This window comes from Mustela lutreola, chromosome 12 (assembly GCF_030435805.1).
Source record: "Mustela lutreola isolate mMusLut2 chromosome 12, mMusLut2.pri, whole genome shotgun sequence".
Lineage (NCBI taxonomy): Eukaryota > Metazoa > Chordata > Mammalia > Carnivora > Mustelidae > Mustela > Mustela lutreola.
In genome coordinates, this window is record NC_081301.1 from 77,124,636 (window position 1) to 77,141,318 (window position 16,683).

General features: G+C 37.3%; 1 long non-coding RNA gene across 10 annotated transcripts in view; it reads left to right on the top strand.

Moving 5' to 3' along the window:
* The window catches only part of LOC131813115 (uncharacterized), a 68,057-nt gene that overhangs the window by 22,088 nt on the left and 29,286 nt on the right, over positions 1 to 16,683 (top strand). For 8 of the 10 annotated variants that reach the window (XR_009346612.1, XR_009346613.1, XR_009346619.1 and 5 more), the window contains exon 3: positions 5,159 to 5,269. This is a non-coding gene — a long non-coding RNA (uncharacterized LOC131813115). Of the gene's footprint in view, positions 1 to 5,158; positions 5,322 to 16,683 lie in introns of those variants that run through there. The other 2 variants (XR_009346610.1, XR_009346611.1) reach the window with 1 other exon arrangement.

Genomic DNA, 16,683 nt, shown 5'->3' on the forward strand with positions numbered 1-16,683 from the left:
AGATAAATGGGAGGACTAGAAGTCCTACCACCTGCTACAGTGATTCAGACAAAATTTCCTTCCTTCAATACTTTACACAAAATTGTTTTTCCTACCTAGCATCTAACTTTTATTTATGATTGGATAGTAGGAGGCTTTTGTTATATTTGGTTAATTGTCTCTGCTCTGCATTTTTATCATTGAAACATAAACTAAGGCCTAGTTGTATTGAACATATGTCATTTCCAAAGTATTTTTTTACATGTTATCTCAGTTAATATAGCCCTGCAATAATGTGTGTAGAAGGATATCATGATTGCTGTCAGGAAATAGCCTCAGCAATGCTTAGAAACTTCCAGGTTTTTCTAGTCAAGTAAGTGCTGAAGATAAGACTAAAACCCAAATCTGACTAACACCTCATATTCATTTTACTATACCATACTACTGTTTTTGCTGGAGCTCTTTATGCTTAGTCCTCTCAAATAAGTAAATTAAAATTACTATTGTGCCCTTAAACATGGAAGGTTCTGTATCTTGTTTGCCTTAGAGTTTCAGACTTCGTTTAGTATTTATGAGGTCTGGAGTTGTTTTTTCACAAGGTTGCTGCAGAAATCATTAGTCCATAATTTCCTTAAAAGTCTAAAATTAACTCTGCTTTTATTCCATTTTATTTGATTCTCACATGTGCTTTTAAAATTTTGGATTACTGGCCATTAATTTTATTAAATATCTATAATTACAGGTCTTGGCTAACATAGCTCTGATATGTGCCATTTGTACTTCTTTACCAGTAAATTGAGATCTGTCAACTTTTATGGTGTCATTTTGTAGTTCCTCTTACCCCAGAACTTTAATGCTTTTTATAGAAACTAAACTCCTTGGAATTAGGTGTTTGCCTTTTTACCAAGGGAGAAAGCGAGGCCCACTAGGAGCTGTAATGCAGATACTCAACTCCCGACCAGTTGTTATTTTCATGGCTTGGTTGGTATACATAGCAACATTTTGAATTGATTTTCCCATATCATCCATAAAACATTCATCCATAAAATCCAGTCTATAACAAATGTAACTATATTTCCCCTTAGGTAACTCTGGCTAAGTATCTCTTATAAGCCCCCGTTCCCCTGGGTGTTAGAAATTTAATTTCATGGCGTTTAGGATGCCTACCAGTAAATTGTGTCAGTGCCCCCACCACAGCCCCTTGGCTCTCACCATTCCCATATATGCAATAGTGCTTTACTGCCAACTTCTACAGCTCTCTACCTGAGGGCTCTCTCTCCCACATAGAGGGCAAAATGGAATAGCTCTCAGCCAAGTAGAGATGAGAGCTAAAAAATAAGTACATTAGCTTCCTCGCCCCTCAGGTGGAAAACTCAGGTGTATTTCACAGTCTCTCCACAGGTTCCTATTAGGATTGATTCAGAGTTGCCCACAGCTGTAACATGTTCCTTAATGCATGCGTATTGGTTTCCTTCTTTTTCCTATTTAATTTCCCCACTCCTCTATGACAGCTTCCTATAATTACCACCCACACAAGCCCCATGCTTTTGGACACATCTCAAGTTCTGTTTTGGAGGGATCAGTCCAAGATACTCCCTTTCCAGTTTCCCCTACATCTGAATACCATTGGCTCGTAGAACATTGAGACACCAGTGGAGGGGTGACTGTTATATGGGTTTGAGTTCCAAATAGGTAGATACATGGATCTGGGAACCAAAAGGTGGAAGTAGAAAAGGTCCTGCTTTTATTACTCCCAGAGACTTTAAGGGGCTTTGTGCTTCCCTACCCCTCGACTTGAGATTGTTAGTCTTGTGGTTCTAGTTCCTAGATGGGGAGAAACTTCCACCAGAAAACACAGCCTGAGTCTCATTCAATTTAAAGTTAAGGTTGCCACCTCATCACTCTGAGTTCCTGTGCTAGTAGTCCAGTAGGCACAAAAACGATTTACCCCACTGATATGGGTAATTGTCTCTGAATATCATAGGTAGTAGGAATGGCACCATATATTGGGCAAGGAAGAATATGTTTGGTATTAAAGTAATCCATTAGAGTCCTGGTATTCATATGTTCAGTAAATTGGCAACCATCACGTTATAAGGGCCTACGATCCCTTAGTGGTGAAGATCTGGGTCATCCTATCAGAAAAACCACCTAGAGTATCAGAATGATGAACTAAGAGTGAGAGAAATCTAGATGGCAAGGGATGGAAATAGTATCAGCATGATCTCGGATTTTAAGTGCAACATCAGGTATGGTAGTTTGACCCACAAATTCCCTTTTGTAAATCTTCTTAGGAACTATAGCCATAGGATCCTGGAGTAGCTGCACCTAGATGCTGGATAGAGTGAATAGAACATGAGAAACAAGTACATTTGCTCAGTACAAGGGGTGGACTGTATTAGACGTTTTGGTGCCCCACCCCACCTTCTTTAGCAGGATGCTGTAAATGCTCACAGATGACTTTCTACTTTGTAGAAATTGCTTTTATCTTGTGGGTTCTTAAATATCATCCTGCATCCCAAGGAAGAGCCATACCCAAAGGCTGAGTGGTAATGTTGAGTGCTCCTGCCTCAAGGAAATATAGCACTCTGGTACAATTTATGTTCCAGAGCTCTTGTGGATGTGAAACCATATCCTCGCTCAGCTATAACCTCTTCTCTGTCCTGATTCACTTCCTCCTTTACAAGACTTTCTCAAGAGCACTCCCTCAACTCATGCATCTTCAAATCCCTGTTACAGAGTATGCTTTAAGGGAATTTGACCTATGACACTCAATTACAGAGGTTATTTTCTGAGATTTACATAGTTTTACAGTAAAAAAAAAAAAAGGTCATTTTCTTAGTTCCTCAAATGATAGGACAAGTCAAAATTATGATTTAAAAGGTTTTTTATTCATATCATATTTTATAATCAGTCATAGTCAAGGTCATATTTGAGAATTCTGTTTTCTTCACTAATTGTAACTCTGCTATTGTAGAGTTGTAGTGTAACTCTGCTAATTGTAACTCTGAAATTTTAGTTCAAGTAACTTGCCAAAATAATTTTATGTTTGAAAAGTGGGCCTGAGCCTATCTTAGTTGACTGAAGGTAAGAATTGGAAATAGTTAAATACTACAGAATGCACTCTGCAGGTGTTAGCAAATAAAGGGTGAAAAATTGGAGCACTTAAAAATCTTTTGAGTATAAAAAAATGCCTTTCTGTCTACCTAATTGTTGATCTGTCCAATCTATCTAGTTTTGCATGTATTTATATTCACACAGGCTCTTTTTTACTAGGCTAACATAACTATTGCTAGTGAGAAAGCAACACAGAAATACACTGTAAGAAATACTAGGTTAGAAAACTTTAAGATAGTGTCTCAGCATCATAGTTTAGAGGTGGTGGTAAGGGCAGTGCTGATTAAGTGGGCTGTTCCTTCTAAATTCTTATGCATCTACAATATCTTGGCTTTATTCTTTTGCACTTACTGGGCCAAATAATGCCTGGTCATGACAACCTCTCTAGTCACATTCCTTGGCACTGTTCCTTTGTATGCTACGCTCCATCCATTTCTGGAAAAATGTCAATGCAGTTCTCAGAAAGTGCCCTACTATTTTCATCTTTAAACTTCACACAGGTTCATAGGCTCCTTTTGCCTGGAGCTAGCTCACATTTTTGTATGGCCAAACTCTACTCACTCATGAGATATTCCACCCACTAGGAAATTGCTGATTACTTGTACATGTCATTGCATTATGTTTGCCCAGAACCTTGTCTTTTATATGAATTGCTCTAAGTTGTTTGTTTGATGTTAAGGAATGTATATTCAGTTCTGTACTCATACTGCCTAACAAACAGTTTGCTTGTTTGTTTGATGTTAAGGAATGTATATTCAGTTCTGTACTCATACTGCCTAACAAACAATTTAACATATAGTAATTGTTTAAAAATGGTGCTTATTATTATTTAAAAGTGGACACAGAGCACATACCTGAATTTTAACTAAGTTCTGCCGGTTTCAAAAGCTCAGACATAAAACACTTTTTTTACTGACATAAAACCATACCTATCACATCAATTTTGTTTTTTGTCTTTTATTCCCCCACATTCTCTGATATTTATCAGTAGTCCACAATATGATGTAGATCAATGTAATTTACCATGTGGGGAAATTGCAAATTACCCTGCAAACCATTACAGGATTTCATAGAATTGATGAAAGTGATGTTGGAGGACTACTAGATTCTGTGTGAACTGTTGAAAAACAGGGCATACAAATGAAGATTGAAGAAGATAAGATGCAAAGACAGTTTGAGTGATACTTCAAATAAGGATAATTGGTATACTAATAAAGATTAGGAAAATCCCTTGGAAAAATGGTTGAATCCTTTGAGTACTTTAGGAAAAATTATTCACTTTATAGTAATATTTTAAAAGTAAGAAGTGACATAATAAATGTTCTGTCAATATTTTACCTCTGATTTTTTTTTACCTCTTAAGAAAATTAAGAATTAGCATAGAGATGCATTTCTTATCTAAATTCCATTAGTGGCACAAGATAAACACACTTCTTTTCTATACTGTTAAGTTTCATTTTCATAGTACTGGCCCAATCGAATTTTTTTTTTTCATTTTTCACCATGAGATTTTGGTGCCCACTTAAAGTGGATTCACTTCAAGGTGGTCTTCTTTTTGAGTACTGATTATCTTCATATACTGAGAACTTTCTGTACTTTCAGGGACAAAACTAGAACTAAAATATGGCAATTATAGGCAGATGACCAGGAAACTTTTGAGAATGAAAGGGAGCATACTTTATACCCATCACCCTGACACGACTATTAACTGGAACTGCTCTGGGAAAACCAAAACATTTAGGCACCCTTATTTTAGGGAGGTGTGTGCGTTGAAGTATTTATTAAATATTTTCTGATGGTGTGAGCAATCTCCTACTATTATGACTTCCCTGACATTGGAAGTATTCAATCAGACTATCTGTCAGCAATGATATGATGACATCTGAGAACCCCTTTCCAATCTCCAAGAGCACTGCTTTTTGATACACACATAAAGCCATTATAGTATTCCAGCGTCTTGCTTGGCTATAAAAAACCTTTTTTATTACGACAACAACAACAATGGCAACGCTGATAAATATAGTTCTTGGTGTTTGATAACCTTGTTTCTGGTCTTTTTCAGGTTTCAGCACATTCTGTAACTGAAGACTCTTTCTTCCATTGGTCAAGGCTTGGATAGCCTCAGCTGTCTATCCCAGGCACTCCCTAGCCTTATGGAACTAGAATCACAAAGGTGAGAATAAATGAGGACCTTAAGATCAGAGATTAAATGTAAAGTTGCTTTTTTTGTTTGTTTGTTTTGTTTTGTTTTTAAGATTTTATTTATTTATTTGACAGAGAGAGAGAGATCACAAGTAGGCAGAGAGTCAGGCAGAGGTCAGCGGGGTGGGGGGGGGAAGCAGGCTCCCTGCTGAGCAGAGAGCCCCATGCTGGGCTCGATCCCAAGACCCTGAGATCATGACCTGAGCCAAAGGCAGAGGCTTAACTACGCCCACTGAGTCACCCAGGCACCATGAAGTTAAAGTTTTAAGTATCATGTTATTTATAGATGAGACACTAGGAGAATTTGTCAATTGGTTAGTGCTTTAAAAACCGGAGGGATGTTTCCTACTCTTGCTATAAAGAGGAAAACTGGATGAAAACTCTGTCTTCAGGCATTGGGGTAGATCAATATTTCCTAAGAGAAATTTTGTAACATATTCTACTAGACTTTGATTCAAAATAGCAACCTGAAAACATGAGTGTGTAAGCTAGGAGAGAGCCATTTAATTTCTGGATATCTATAAAGCTATAATGCAGTAGAATTTTTTTCTTGAGTCTAGCCACTAAGATAGCTGCCCTAAGTGCTGTCAATCATATTGTCACCTTATTTTGAGATGATCTTATCTGTAGATAAAACAGAAAAGGGAAGGGGTAGAAGAAAAAATAGATAACTAAATGTAGAACTTGAAATAATCCTGTGCTTTCATTACATCTTTTCACCTCTCCTTTCCATCTCCCTTGCTGTGGCTCACACCTCTCATTTTCCTTCTGATCAGCAGATTTCCTTGTGTATACTGAAGGGCCAGCATTTCTGCTCTGTTCTTTCTGATTTTTAAAATAGCCTTTTGTCCTTCAGAAAGTTGTTAATAATACTTCAATGGACTGATGGCTTGTTCTCTGGCTATAAATGTAAAGTGAAGGAGACAAGCCCCACCCACTTACATGGAAGGTCTATTCAGGCTGCCTCATACTCCATACTTAATATGGATAGAAAATTAAGAATCACTATGTATTTAAGAAATATTGAAGTATGGAGGAGGAAAGGCAAACATAGACAAATGTGGAAAATTTATAAGTAACAGAATAGAACTTTAAACATTGTGATTGAAGACTTCCATTCTGGACAAGATGGCATAGACCTCCTTACCCTGATATCAATGCCAAAGATGATAAATTATAAACTGCTATCTCTTCTGAACTTAAATGTAAAAATCCTTAACAAATTTGAATCTAATAACATATAAAAAGAATTATACACCATGGCTAAGTTGGATATATTCCAGGTATGGAAGACAGGTTGAACATTCAAAAATTAATCAATATAATCCACCATATCAACACCTATATGAGAAAAAAAATCTCCTTTTTGTGGCAGAAAAAACATTTGACAAAATTCAACACACATTAATGATATAAAAATTCCAGCAAGTTACGAATTGAGCAGAATTGTCTCAACTTGATAAGTAGCAGGTACCAAAAAATACACAATTAATATCATGGTGAGGGACAGAATGCTTTCCCTCTAAGATCAAGAACAAGGCAAGGATGTCCTTTCTCACCACTCTCACTCAACAGTACTGAAAATTCTAGCTACTGCAATGAAGAAAATGAAGTAAAAAGCATACAGATTTGGAAGGAAGAGATAAAATTGTCTCACAGATTCTAGAACAACATACCAGAAAATCTGTAAAAGAACATCTAGAACTAATAAATTCAGCAAGGTCACAGGATATAAGATCAACATGCAAAAAAATCAGTCCTGGGCGCCTGTGTGGCTCAGTGGGTTAAGCCACTGCCTTTGGCTCAGGTCATGATCTAGGGTCCTGGGATCGAGTCCTGCATAGGGTTCTCTGCTCAGCAGGGAGCCTGCTTCCCTCTCTCTCTCTCTCTGCCTGCCTCTCTGCCTACTTGTAATCTCTGTCAAATAAATAAATAAAATCTTAAAAAAAATTAATCCCATTTCTGTATACTACAGTGAACATGTGGAAACCAAAATACAAAGCACAATACAATTTACAATCACTCCAAAGAAATGGAAATACTTAGATATACAGTTAAAATATATATATATAAGATCTGTATTCTGAAAATTACAAAATGCTGATGAAAGAAATAAAGGAAGACCTAAAAATGGAGAGACATGCAGTGTTCATGAATTGTAAAGCTCAACATACAAAAGATGTCAATTTTCCTTGAACTGATCTGTCAGCTTAATGGAAGTCCTATCAAAATCCCAGGTGTTTCTATACACATAGACCAGCTTGTTCTAAAATTTATATGGATAAGCACAAGCCCTAGAATAGCTAACAACCTTGACATTGAAGGGAGTGGGAGGAGTCACTGTATCACATATTATTGCTTACTATATAGCTACTGTAATCAAGACAGTATGGTACTGACAGAGGGATAGACACAAAGATCAGTGGAACAGAAAAGATTACCCAGAAATAGATCCACACAAATATGTGCAATTGATTTAGGCAAAGATCCAAAAGTAATTCACTAAAGGAAGGACAGCCTTTTCAGCAAAAAGGCTGGAGTAATTGATATCCATAGGTTAAAAAAAAATTAACCTTGACTGAAACTTCACACCTTGTATAAAAATTAACTCAAAATAGTGGTGCCTGGGTGGCTCAGTCCATTAAGCATGTGCCTACTGCTCAGGTAATGATCCCAGGGTCCTGGGATTGGGCTCCATGTCACGGTCTCTGCTCAACGGGGAGCCTGTTCCACCTTCTCCCTCTGCCTGCTGCTCACCCTACTTGTGCATTCTGTCTCTGTCAAATAAATAAATAAAATATTTAAAAAATTAAAATAGATCATAGATATGAGTGTAAAATGTAAATTTATAAAAATTAGAGATAGACATTTCATAGACTTGACACAAAAAGTATGAAAAACAATGGGAGGGAGGAGGAGCGAGATGGTGGAGGAGTAGGAGACCTAAATATCGTTCAGGTCCCAGGAATCCAGCTAGATAGTTATCGAACCATTCTGAACACCTACAAACTCAACAGGAGATCAACGAGAAGAAGAGCAGCAACTCTAGGAAGAGAAAGTGACCACTTTCTGGAAGATAGGACATGCGGAGAAGTGAATGTGAGGTGATATACAGGAAGATAGACTGTGGGGGCAGGGCTGGCTTCTGGCAAGCTGTAGAGCAGCAGAGCACATAATCAGAACTTTTTATAAGTTTGCTCCCATGAAGGATGTCACTCCAGAGGCTAAGCAGCATGGTGCAGCCCTTGAGGGGACAGTGTGGTCTCAGGACCCATGGGGTCACAAAAAAGACCAGGAGTGCCCAAGTGTGGCAGAGTCCCCAGGTATCAGAGACAGCTGCAGAGACAGATCTGAGGGATGGGTCTTCAGCTCAGGGCCACCTTAAACTGTGATCCAAGGCACATTTGGACCACTGCTCTTTGAGCAGGGACTCCACTAGTGGCAGATCCAGGGAGACTCACCTTCCTCCCCCAGGAGGAGCAGTGCAGGAGCGCACTGTAGGAATCTGCTGGGTTTGGAGACTCCAAATGGGGCTGTGCATCAGAGATAGAAACGATCAGTCACAGGCCGGATGAGCTTGGAGCATGGCCAGAGACCAGGGAGACAGGAGGGATTGACTGCTTTTCTCTGAGGGTGCAGTGAGTCAGGCCCTGAGCTCTTGGTCCCTATGGGGACAGAGATTGGGAAGCCACCATATTATTCTCCTCTTCCAAAGCAATACAGAAAGTGATCAGGGAACAAAAGCTACTGAGAATGAACCTGAGCAGATTACTTAGCCTGGCCCCTAGCAAGGGCAGTGTAATTCTGCCTTGGGTAAAGACATTTGAGAATCAGTGCAACATAACCCTCCCCCAGAAGGTCAACAGCAACATTCAGCCAAGAGCAAGTTCACCCATCAATGAGAACTGCAAAACTTCAGAGCTACAGAATACAACACATAGACTTCATGGCTTTACCCCCCATGATTCTTAAGTCTTTCAAAGTTAAATATTTTTAGTTTTCTTTTTTCTTATCTTATTTTTAAAATTTTTTCCACTTTCCTATTTTAATGTTTTTAACTATTTTATATTACCAATACCTTTTTTGAAAATCTTTTAAAATTTTTATTGTTATAGTCATATCCTATCCCTTAATTGTATTTAACCTTATTTTTGTATACATACAAGTTTTTCTTTAAAATTTTGGAATACAGTTTCTTCTGAGATCAAAATATACCCTAAATCTAGTGCATGGCTTTGTTCTAGTCTCCAGCATGATCACATTCTTTCCTTTTTTCCTTTTTTTTATTTTTTCAACCAACTTATCATCAATTCCTTTTTAGAATCTTTTTAAATTTTCATCTTTACAGTCATATTCCATCCCTTTGTCATGTTTACATTTGTGTGTGTGTGACATATGTGTTTTTCTTTCTTTAATGTTTGGGAGGCAGTTTCTTCTAACAGACTAAAATGCACCCAGAATCAGGTGTGTGGCCCTGTTCTATTCACCAGTCCTATCTATCTATCTATCTATTTATTTTCCCCTCCTTTCTTTGCCACTTGGTTTTGGGTCTCTCCCGATTTGGTTAGTATATATTTTACTGGGGCCATTGCCACCCTTTAGTATTTTCTCTCATTCATCTATTCTTGCCTGGATAAAATGACAAGGTAGAAAAACGTACCTCAAAAAAAAAGAACAAGAAGCATTACTGACAGCTAGGGATCTAATCAATGTGGACATTAGTAAGATGTCAGAACTAAAGTTCAGAATAACGATTATCAAGGTGCTAGCTGGGCTCGAAAAAAGCATGGATGATACCAGAGAATCCCTTTCTGGAGAAATAAAGGAACTAAAGTGTAACCAAGTTGAATAAAAAAAAGTTATTGATGAGGTTAATAAAAAATGGAGGCTCTTACTGCTAGATAAATGAGGCATAAAAGAGAATTAGTGATATAGTACAAATGATGGAGAATAAAGAAGCAGAGAAAAAGAGATCGACAGCTACTGGGCTTCAAGGGTCAATTTGAGAGACATGTGATACCATAACACAAAACAATATTAGAATAATTGGGAGCCCAGAAGAAGAAGAAAGAGAAAGAGGGGCAGAAGGTCTGTTGGAGCAAATTATAACAGAGAATTTCCCTAATTTGGCAAAGCATATGAGCATCAATATCCAGGAGGCAAAGAGAGCTCCCCTCAAAATCAAAAGACTGGCAGCAGACCCATCCACAGAGAACTGACAGACCAGAAAGGACTGGCGTGATATATTCAGAGCACTAAACGAGAAAAATATGCAGCCAAGAATACTATATCCAGCTAGGCTATCGTTGAAAATAGAAAGAGAGATAAAAAGCTTCCGGACAAACCAAAACAAAGAATTTGCAAACACCAGACCAGCCTTACAGGAAGTATTGAAAGTGGTCCTCTAAGCAAAGAGAAAGCCTAAAAGTAACAGGTCAGAAAGGAACAGAGAAAATATACAGTAGCAGTCACCTTACAGACAATAAAATAGCACTAAATTGTTTTCTTGCAATAGTTATCCTGAATGTAAATGGGCTAAATGCCCCAAACAAAAGACACAGGGTATCAGAATGGAGAAACAAAACAAAACCAAAACGAGATCCATCAATATGCTGTCTGCAAGAAACTCATTTTAGACCAAAAGACACCATCAGATTTAAAATGAGGGGGTGCAAACAATTCACCATGCCAATGGACATCAAAAGAAAGCCGAAGTGGCAATCATTCTATCAGATAAATTATCTTAAGCCAAAGACTATAAGAGAGGAGGAAGAACACTATATCATATTTAAAGGGTCCATCCAATAAGAAGAGCTAATACTTTTAAATATCTATGCCCCTAACATGGGAGCAGCCAATTATATAAAACAATTAATACAAAGTCAAAGAAACGCATCAACAATTATACATTAATAGTAAGGGACTTTAACACCCCCCTCACTGAAATGGACAGATCATCTAAGCAAAAATTAATAAGGAAATAAGGGCTTTAAATGACACACTGGACTAGATGGACATCACAGATATATTCAGAACATTCCATCCCAAAGCAACAGAATACACATTCTTCTCAAGTGCACATGGAACATTCCCCAAAATAGATTGTATCCTGGGTCACAAATCAGGTCTCAACCAGTACCAAAATATTGGGATCATTCCCTGCATATTTTCAGATCACAATGCTTTGAAACTAGAACTCAACCATAAGAGGAACGTTGGAAAGAACTCAAATACATGGAGGCTAAAAAGCATCCTCCTAAAGAATGAATGGGTCAACCAGGAAATTAAAGAGGAATTGAAGAAAAATTCATGGAAACAAAGGAAAATGAAAACACAACTCTTGAACATCATTGGGACACAGCAACGGTGATCCTGAGAAGAAAGTATATAGCCACACAGGCCTTTCTTAAGAAATAAGAAAGGTCTCAAGTATACGACCTAATCCTACACTTAAAAGAGTTGGAGAAAGAACAGCAAAGAAAGCCTAAATACAGCAGGAGAAGAGAAATAATAAAGATCAGAGCAGAAAACAATGAAATAGAAACTGAAAGAACAGTAGAACAAATCAATCAGGAGTTGGTTCTAGGAAAAAACTAATAAGACTGATAAACCTCTAGCCAGACTTATTAAAAAGAAAAGAAAAAGGACCCAAATTAATAAAATCATAAATGGAAGAGGAGAAAGCACAACCAACACCAAAGAAATACAAAGAATTATAAGAACATATTATGAGCAAATATACACCAGCAACTTTGACAATCTGGAAGAAATGGATGCATTCCTAGCGACATATAAACTACCAAAAGAGAATCAGAAAGAAACAGAAAACCTGAACAGACCCATAACCAGTAAGGAGATTGAAGCAGTCATCAAAAATCTCCCAACAAACATGAGCCCAGGACCAGAAGGTTTCCTAGGAGATTTCTACCAAACATTTAAAGAAGAATTAATACCTATTCTCCTGAAACTGTTCCAAAAAATAGAAATGGAAGGAAAACTTCCAAACTCATTTTATGAGGTTGGCATCACCTTGATCCCCAAACCAGACAAAGACCTCATCTAAAAGAATTACAGAACAATATCCTGGATGAACACAGATGCAAAAATTCTCACCAAAATACTAGCAAATAAGATCTAACAGTACATTAAAAGGATTATTCACCATGGCCAAGTGTGATTTATTCCTCGGCTGCAAGGTTGGTTCAACATCCGCAAATCAATCACTGTGATAAAATACATTAATAAAAGAAAGAACAAAAACCATATGATACTCTCAATAGATGCTGAGAAAGCATTTGACAAAATACAGCATCCTTTCTTGATCAAAATTCTTCAAAGTGTAGGGATAAAGGGTACATACCTCAGTATCACCAAAGCCATCTATGAAGAGCCAACAGTAAGTATCATTCTCAACAGGACAAAACTGAGATCTTTCACCTAAGGTCAGGAAAACAGCAGGGCTGTCCACTATCACCACTTCTATTCTAAATAGTATTAGAAGTCCTAACTTCAGCAGTCAGACAACAAAAAGAAATAAAAGGAATCTGAATCAGCAAAAAAGGAGTCAAACTCTCACTCTTTGCAGGTGATATAAGGCTTTATGTGGAAAACCCAAAAGACTCCACTCCAAAACTTCTAGAACTCATATAGGAATTCAATAAAGTGACAGGATATAAAATCAATGCACAGAAATCAGTTGCATTTCTATATACCAACAGGAGGACAAAAGAAAGATAAATTAAGGAGTCGATCCCATTTACAATTGCTCCCCAAACCATAAGATAACTAGGAATAAACCTAACCAAAGAGGAAAAGAAACAGTACTCAGAAAACTGTAAAGTACTCATGAAAGAAATTGAGGAAATAACAAAGAAAATGGAGAAACGTTCCATGCTCGTGGATTGGAAGAAAAAATATTGTGAAAATGTCTATGTTACCTAAGCATTCTATACATTTAATGCAATCCCTATCAAAATACCATAACTTTTTTCAAAGAAATGGAACATACAGTCCTAAAATTTATATGGAACCAGAAAAGACCAAATAGCCAGAGAAATGTTGAAAAAGAAAACCAGAGTCGGCGGCATCACATTCCAGACTTCAAGCTCTATTACAAAGCTGTCATCATCAAGATAGTATGGTACTGACATAAAAACAGACACATAGATTAATAGAACAGAATAGAGAGTCCAGAAATGGACCCTCAATTCTATAGTCAACTAATCTTCAACAAAGCTGGAAAGAATGTCCAGTGGAAAAAAGACAGTCTCTTCAACAAATGATGTTGGGAAAACTGGACAGCCACATGCAAGAGAATGAAACTGGACCATTTCCTAACACCACACACAAAAATAGACTCAAAATGGATGAAAGACCTCAATGTGAGACAGGAATCCACCCAAATCCTTGAGGAGAACACCGGCAGCAACCTCTTTCACCTCAGCCACAGCAACTTCTTCCTAGAAATATCTCCAAAGGCAAGGGAAGGAAGGGCAAAATGAACTATTGGGACTTCCTCAAGATCAAATGCTTTTGCATAGCAAAGGAAACAGTCAACAAAACCAATGACAACCGACAGAATGGGAGAAGATATTTGCAAACAACATATCAGATAAAGGGCTAGTATCCAAAATTTATAAAGAGCTTAGCAAACTCAACACCCAAAGAACAAAGAATCCAATCAAGAAATGGGCAGAGGACATGAACAGACATTTCGGCAAAGAAGACATCCAGATGACCAACAGACACATGAAAAAGTGCTCCACATCACTGGGCATCAGGGAAATACGAATCAAAACCACAATGAGATACCACCTCACACCAATCAGAATGGCCAAAATTAACAAGTCAGGAAGTGCCAGATGCTGGCAAGGATGTGGAGAAAGAGGTACCCTCCTACACTGTTGGTGGGAATGCAAGCTGGTACAGCCACTCTGGAAAACAGCATGGAGGTTCCTCAAAAAGTTGAAAATAGAGCTATCCTATGACCTAGGAATCGCAGTCCTGGGTATTTACTCTAAAGATATAAATGTAGTGATCCGAAGGGGCACATGCATCTGAATATTTATAGCAGGAATGTTTTCAACAGCCAAACTGTGGAAAGAACCCCAATGTCCATCAAAAGGTGAATCGATAAAGACGATGTCACACACACACACACACACACACACACACACACACACACACAAGAATACTATGCAGCCATCAAAAAACCCTGAAATCTTTTCATTTGCAAGGACGTGGATGGAATAGAGGGCAGTATGCTACGTGAAATAAATCAATCACAGAAAGACAATTATCATATGATCTCTCTGATATGAGGAATTTGAGAGGCGGGGCAGGGGGTTGTGGAAGGTATGGAGTGAAAAAATGAAACAAGGTGGGATCAGGGAGGGAGAAAAATCATGAGAGACTCAATCTCATGAAAAACTGAGGTTGCTGGGGGGTGAGTGGGGAGGGATAGGGTGGCTGGGTTATGGACATTGGGGAGGGCATATGCTATGGTGAATGCTATGAAATGTATAAGCCTGATGCTTTACAGACCTGTACCCCTGAAGCAAATAATCCATTTTATGTTAATAAATATAAATAAATCAGTAAATAATAACAATGGGAGGGAAAGGGAAAAGTTGATGAATTGAACCTCATCAAAATTTAAAACTTCTGTCCTGTAAACACCCATATAAAGAGGCTGACAAAGCCAGCTACAGACTGGGAGAAAATTTTCACAAACCACATATCCAATAAAGAACTAATATCTACAATATATAAAATACTCTCAAAACTCAGCAGGAAAAGCACCAAAGAACCCAATTACAAAATGGGTAAAAGATATGTCATGACATTTCACTAGGATATACAGATAGCAAATAAGCACATGAAATGATATTCATCATTAGTCATTGAGGAAATTCAAATTTAAAAATTATGAGATATGAGTATACAACTATCAGACCAGCTAAAAAATGAAAACAGTGAATACAGAATGCTGGTGAAGATACAGAGAAACCACCAGCTTACTGATACATTATTGGTAGAAATGTTCAATGGCACAGCCACTTTGCAAAAGAGTTCAACAGTTTCTCATGAAACTAAAAATGCAACTACCATATGACCCAGTGATTGCACTTAGGTATTTTTCCCAGAGGAATAAACATGTATATTCACACAAAACCTGTACATGAATATTTCATGGCAGCTTTATTCATAATAGCCCCCAGCTGGAAATAGCCCAAATGTCCTTCAGCTGGGGAACAGTTCAACTGTGTTACATATGTATCATGGAATACTACTCAAAAATGAACGAGAGATCAATAAAAATACATACTGCTTGGGTGAATTTCTAGGTAATTTATGCCAAGTGAAAAAAGGAAAAAGTTACATGATCTAATTTATATAACATTTTAAAATGACAAAATTGTGGGAATGGGAGAACAGATTAGTGGTTATCTAGTAGATGAAGGGAGTAGGAAAGGAAGTGGAAGGTAAAAAGGAAACTAGAGGGATCCTCGTGGTGATAACGAGTCAGTACCTTGACTGTGCCAACAGATGCACAAACCTGTACATGTGATAAAATCATATAGAACTAAACATACACACACAAATCAGTCCAATAAAGCTGGGGAAATCTGAATATGATTAGTGGATTATCATTATCCTCGTTGTGATATTATACTATAGTTTCACAATGCTTTTAGGTAATGTGAATATTATTTTTTATGATTGCATGTGAAGCCCAAAGATCTCAGTAAGCATTTCAATTAATAAAATATTTTTTGAAAAAATATGATTGGGATTCTCAGAGTCAAAATGGGATGCCACCCATAAAAGAACAGGTTGCAAACAAATGATCAGAGAAGAAAAAATACTCTTGGAAATTGAAAATATGATATCCATAATAACAAACTTAATAGAAAATTTGGAAGATTCCAGAATATAAAGCAAAAAAAGACAAGGAAAGAAAAACTAGCTGAATAATAAAAGATATGGAAGATCAGCCCAGAAGTTTAGACCTTTATCTAATAAGATATCCAGAGAGAGGGAAAGCAGAGAGAATGTAGAGGAGGAGAGGAGGAAAGTATTAAAGAAATAAAAAAGTAAATCAACAACAAAACCCCAAAGCTATGGAGAATAAGGAATCTTTGCAATAAAAGAAATCAGTAACCATTACTGCTTAGTATGTATTTAAAAAATGAAACAAAAAACCCTAACCCACATCAAATCACATTCTGAGCAAAACAAAATCATTCTAAGTAGGTAAGAACACAAGAGCTTTATTTCTTATTTACCATATCTGAAGAAATTATTTGTGGATATACCCCAACACCCAAAGGAGGGAATTTATTGACATTACAGATCCAATAAAATAAAATTCTAAGAGACTAG